The sequence below is a fragment of the Triticum dicoccoides genome, chromosome 7A (assembly GCF_002162155.2).
Source record: "Triticum dicoccoides isolate Atlit2015 ecotype Zavitan chromosome 7A, WEW_v2.0, whole genome shotgun sequence".
NCBI classification, from domain to species: domain Eukaryota; kingdom Viridiplantae; phylum Streptophyta; class Magnoliopsida; order Poales; family Poaceae; genus Triticum; species Triticum dicoccoides.
In genome coordinates, this window is record NC_041392.1 from 604,172,404 (window position 1) to 604,178,602 (window position 6,199).

The window sequence follows — 6,199 nt, forward strand, 5'->3', positions numbered from 1 at the left end:
AGCGCCCCTCGTGCAACTCCTGACCTAATTTATGCGCCTATATATTTCCATATATCCTCAAACCAACAGAAAGATCCACGAAAACATTTTTCCATCGCTGCAACCTTCTGTACCCATGAGATCCCATCTAGGGACCTTTTTCGGCACCTTGCTAAAGGGGGATTCAATCATGGAGGGCTTCTACATCAACCCTATTGCCCTTCCGACGAAGCGCTAGTAGCTAGATGGCTTGTTCTCTCTCTTTGATTCTCAATACCATGTACTTCTCATTGTTCTTGGGTACCTATTTGATGTAATACTCTTTTGCGGTGCATTTGTCAAGATCCGATAAATTGTGGATTTATGATTAGCTTATCTATGAATATTATTTGAATCTTCTATGAATTCTTTTATGCATGATTTGGTATCTTTGTAATTCTCTTCGAACTATCGGTTTGGTTTGGCCAACTAGATTGGTTTTTCTTGCAATCGGAGAAGTGCTTAGCTTTGGGTTCAGTCTTGCGGTGTCCTTTCCCAGTGACAGTAGGGGCAGCAAGAGGCACGTATTGTATTGTTGCCATCGAGGATAAAAAGATGGGGTTTTCATCATATTGCTTGAGTTAATTCCTCTACATCATGTCATCTTGCTTAATGCGTTACTCCGTTCTTTATGAACTTAATACTCTAAATAGCGATCGATGTGTGTAGTTATAGTAGTAGATGTAGAATCGTTTCGGTCTACTTGACACGGACGTGATGCCTATGTTCATGATCATTGCCTTAGATATCATCATAATTTTGCGCTTTTCTATCAATTACTTGGCAGTAATTTGTTCACCCACCGTATTATTTGCTATCATGAGAGAAGCCTCTAGTGAAACCTATGGCCCCAGGGTCTATTTTCTATCATATAAGTTTTTGGTCTACTATTTTGCAATCTTTTACTTTCCGATCTATAAACCAAAAATACCAAAAATATTTACTTTACCGTTTATCTCTATCAGATCTCACTTTTTTGCAAGGGACCGTGAAGGGATTGACAACCCCTTTATCACATTGGGTGCAAGTTGTTTGATTGTTTGTGCAGGTATTCGATTACTTGTGCGTTGTCTCCTACTGGATTGATACCTTGGTTCTCAAACTGATGGGAATACTTATCTCTACTTTGCTGCATCACCCTTTCCTCTTCAAGGGAAAAACCAGTGCAAGCTCAAGAAGTAGCAGGAAGAATTTTTGGCACCGTTGCTGGGGAGATATACGCCAAGTCAAGACATACCAAGTACCCATCATAAACTCTCATCTCTTACATTACATTATTCGCCATTTGCCTCTCATTTTCCTCTCCCCCACTTCAAAAATGATTTTTTGAAATATTTGCCTTTTTATTCGCCCTTCTTTCGTTCGTCTTTTCGTTTGATCTTATGTCTTACTTGGTTTGTTTGCTTGTTTGCTTGGTATAATTGTGTGTTTATTGAAAATGTGTGTTTATTGAAAATCTGAAGCAAAGAGTATGGATCCTCATCCACTTGCTAATCTTTTTAAGAGATCCAATTATTATGAACCAATTGCTAGTGAGTTGTGTGCACTAGATTATCTTTATGAAGTTTTGTTTGAAATCCGTTAATCTGAAAATTGTGATGAAGTACTTTATGAAGTGATTCACGATAGTTCTTTGAATGAAAAGCATCACTGCAATGATGTTATTATAAATTATATTAATGTCAATTATGTTAATGATATGTAAAACCCTAAGCTTGGGGATGCTAATTTTGCTATGTCTACTACTTGTTGCAATGATCATGATTGGGGTGATTCTTCTTTTGATCTTCAAAATTTATTTAAACCCCATGATGAATATGAGACTGGTAATATTGTTTGCAATAATATTGAAAGAGGGTTTGGAAGAGTGTCAACTTCAGAACCCACATATTTGGATAATGTTCAATCTTATGAAGTTTTTGATAAAAGTGGGTTCAGAGAGGTCATGACATTATTTTATGATAATCCCACTATTTCGGAAGTGTGTCAACTTTGCATGCATGTGGATCATGAAAATCAAATTTTGTGTCATAGTTATACTGTTGAATTTGATTATGATCCTACATGTAATTATTATGAGAGAGGAAAATATGGTTGTAGAAATTTTCATGTTACAAAATTACCTCTCGTTATGTTGAGTTTGCTATTGTTTCTTTCGTCTTCCTTGCATATGGTGGTTTTTGCTTGTCTTGATAATTAGTTTCCTTATAAAATCCCTGTGCATAGGAAGCATGTTAGACTTAAACTTGTTTGTCACGTGTTTTATGGTGCCCACTTTGCGCTTCAATTCTTGTCTTTCATGTGTGCATCATTAAAATTTCAATGCCTAGCTAAGGGCGTTAAACAATAGCGCTTGTTGGGAGGCAACCCAATTTTATTTGTTGTTTTTGCTTTTTAAGTTCTGTTTTGCAATACATAATTCATCTAGCCTGTGGTTAGATGTGGTTTTGTGTTTTAATTAGTGTTTGTGCCTAGTAAGACCTTTGGGATAGCTTAAGGTGATAGTTGATTTGATCTTGCTAAAAAACGGAAACTTTTACGCCCTGGAAAATACTTTTCATTTTTTACAGAAGCGCGCTTTTGAGTTGATTCTTTTTGCATAAGATTAATAAACAAATTTCTTAGGTTTTCCTAAATTTTCAGAATTTTTGGAGTTACAGAAATATTCGAAATATCCAGATTGCTACAGACTGTTCTGCTTTTGACAAATTTTGTTTTTCTATGTGTTGTTTGCTTATTTTGATGAATCTATGGGTAGTATCGTGGGTATGAACCATGGAATAGTTGGAATAAGGTAGATATTACACCAATATAAATAAATAATGAGTTCACAACAGTACCAAAAGTGGTGATTTGTTTTCTTATACTAACGGATCTTATGAGATTTGCTGTTGAGTTTTGTGTTGTGAAGTTTTCAAGTTTTGGGTAAGGATTTGATGGACTATGGAATACGGAGTGGCAAGAGCCTAAGCTTGGGGATGCCCAAGGCACCCAAAGGTAATATTAAAGGAAAACCAACTGCCTAAGCTTGGGGATGCCCTGGAAGGCATCCCCTCTTTCGTCTTCGTCTATCGGTAACTTTACTTGAGGCTATATTTTTATTCACCACATGATATGTGTTTTGCTTGGAGCGTCTTGTATGATTTGAGTCTTTGCTTTTTAGTTTGCCACAATCATCCTTGATGTACACACCTTTGAGAGAGACATGCATGAATCGTGATTTATTAGAATCACTACAAAAAAAGACACATCCGTGACATTTTGGGCCGAATGAATTTTTTTCTGTCATGCTTATGACACTTCTATGACGATAATTGTGACAAAACCCGGTATCATGATAGATGTGGTGGGCTCCTACTTCTATGACAAAAAATCATGACATAAAATGGGCTTTTCGTCCTGGGCGGGCCGGAGACGCAGCTGCATGACATTCTTTGGACCGTCCATGACGGAAAAAACCGTGGTAGAAGAGAGGGCGAGGAAAATATCGGGGAGTTCCCGGTTACGGCGGGAGATCAGGGGCTGAGCGATACGCGTTTCTATCGTACACGTACGCACGTGGGTGTGAGGCGTTGGGCTCTAACTGAACCCGAGCGAGGCGTTCGCCTACTGAACCCAGGAGACTGCACTGCAGGCTACGCATTACTGAACCCGAGCGATCGATCGATCTGGCTGTTAACTGAACCAGATTGAGCGATTCCTTCGCTACTGCTGCTAACTGAAGCCGATCGATTCTGCCTCTGGATGAACAGTGAGCGTTGTTGGGGGGGTTTGGATGAACAGTTCCCGGTGGGGGGTTGGATAAATAGGACCCCGTGGTAGTAGAGGTTGTTGCCGCTGGATGAACAGGACCCCAATCGAGCCGGTTGGGGCGGATGAACAAAACCCGTGGAGGGCTGGATGAACAGGACCCTGTGGAGAGCTGGTTGAACAGTAGCCTATGGAGGGCCGGAAGAACAGTAGCCTGTGGAGGGGTGGTTGAACAGGACCCTGTGGAGAGGGTTGAATAGTAGCCGGTGGAGGAGCGGCGGAGGCTAGATGAACATGAGCCAGTGGATGAACAGTCACAGGTGGAGGCTGGAAGAGGTCGACGGTGGATGAAAAATAGCCCGTGGAGGCAGTCGACAGTGGATGAACAATAGCCCGTGGAGGCAGTCGATGGTGGAGATGAACAGTATCCCGTGGAGTCCCGTTTTGTGGTACGCCACACCCCTCCCAATGAACATGACCCCTGTTTCGACCGTAGCGCTCCAACACAAGTCTGTTTTCTCCGTTTTGCGGTACGCCACACCCCTCCCGATCAACAACACCCCGTTTCGACAATAGGAGGTCCAAGAGAAGTCTGTTTCCTTCGTTTTGTGGTACACCAGACCCCTCCCGATGAACAAGGATCCCGTTTCGACCGTGGCCGGTCGAACACAAGGCCGTTTCCTCCGTTCTACGATACGCCAGGCCTCGTTTCGATCGGCTGTTCTGTCCAAACCGGTTGGCTCCCGATGAACACGATGATGACGCAACTTCTCCGTTCCGACCCAGCCATCTACACGAGCCCAGGCCGTATGTATGCGCGAGTAGGCGTTCGAGACCCCGCCCGTATATACGTACGTGGCCGTATTTATTTTCTTGCACTCTGTTCGCTGTACGTACGTGTACACAATATTAACGGGACTGTGTGACATGCTACGTGTGTGCTTCTACTACGACACGTGCACGCCTCTAGTAAGACACGTGCCATTCCTTACACGGCCATGCTTCATTGCTGCAGCCTGTGGACAGACGGATCGACCAGTATATATGTACACGTTCGTGACCAGAATGACAACGCTACGTACGCTTCGACCAGGTGGCTCCTGACTGTCAGGCACTTTCTTGCCTGCGAAGATGTAGTTGGTGGGTCCCAGCAGCCAGGGGGCGAATCATTTTTTTGCCTGTAATACCGACGCATTTCCTTGTGTGCGAAGATGTAGCTGGTGGGTCCCAGCAGTCCGGGGGGAAACATTTTTTTCATGAAATACGGTGGACCATCCGGTGGGTCCCTGCTGTCAGGTGGAGGAATCATTATTTTCCACGTAATAAGGAGGCACTTCCTTGCTGTGGTCGTGGACCCAGCTGTCAGCCTCTCCACGTACAATACTCTTTCGATGGAAGTCGTTCGTTGACCACGCCGCACTGAGAGCACCAAGGCGGTAGATGACGGCGAGGCCTAGGAAGCGGATGACACGGAGCCGGGGAAGACGCGGCAGCGGATGCCCACGCAGAGAGGAGTAAGAGGGTTCACTGGTTCGGCTGCGGTGTGAGTCTGCCGTCGCAGTAGGGGGCGGTGAGGCCTCAACGACAGCACATCCGGCCACTGGAGGCAGGAGCAGGCGGTCTCGCCGGTGCTGGTTTGGGTGGCTGGTGAAAGAAGAGCAGCAATTGAAGAAGCAGTAGGACCATTTGAATCAAATCCAACGGTCACCACTGCTAGAATCGTTTCTTGACTAAGTTGACAAAGCCCTGCGTACGCGTCAACTTAGTAGTCCCACAGGTCAGGCTCCGAACCCGGTGCGCCCCAGATGTCAGTGGGAGAAATCATTTTTTTGCATAATAAGGAGGCAATTGATTGCGTGCGGCCAGGCCAGCAGAGGGAGTAGGGTGGGCCGGTGAAGCCTGCGCGGCATCACAGCGAGCCACAAGAGGAGGGAGCAGGCAGTCCCACCGGCACTGGTTTAGGCGGCTAGAGCAGGAAGATCAGAGATTGAAGAAGCACGTCGGCCGTTGGATGGACATCCAATAGTCACTGCTGCTAGAATCGTGTGTTGACTCACAAAGCCTTGCGTAAACAAGTCAGACTCGAAATTTGTGCCGTGTACAGCCCTTTTGCTATTATTTTTATAACTTTTACTCATTTTATAATTCATATGGAATTTATTGCAGTCCATTTTCCATTTTTACAATTGCTGCCCATTTTCTGGTCAGAACCAGGGTTAAAAAATTGAACTAAAAATGTGCGAAATTTTGAAAATACGCAAATTTTTGCTGGGGAACAGAATATTCTTAATCCAAAAATTAGTAGCCATACTAAAACAAATTTTAAAATAAATTAGTACTATGTCATGTTAAAATCCAATTAAATATAAAATATCAGTGAAGAACAAAAAAATGAAACTAATTTACCATTTTGCTATATTGTTTTTGGAAT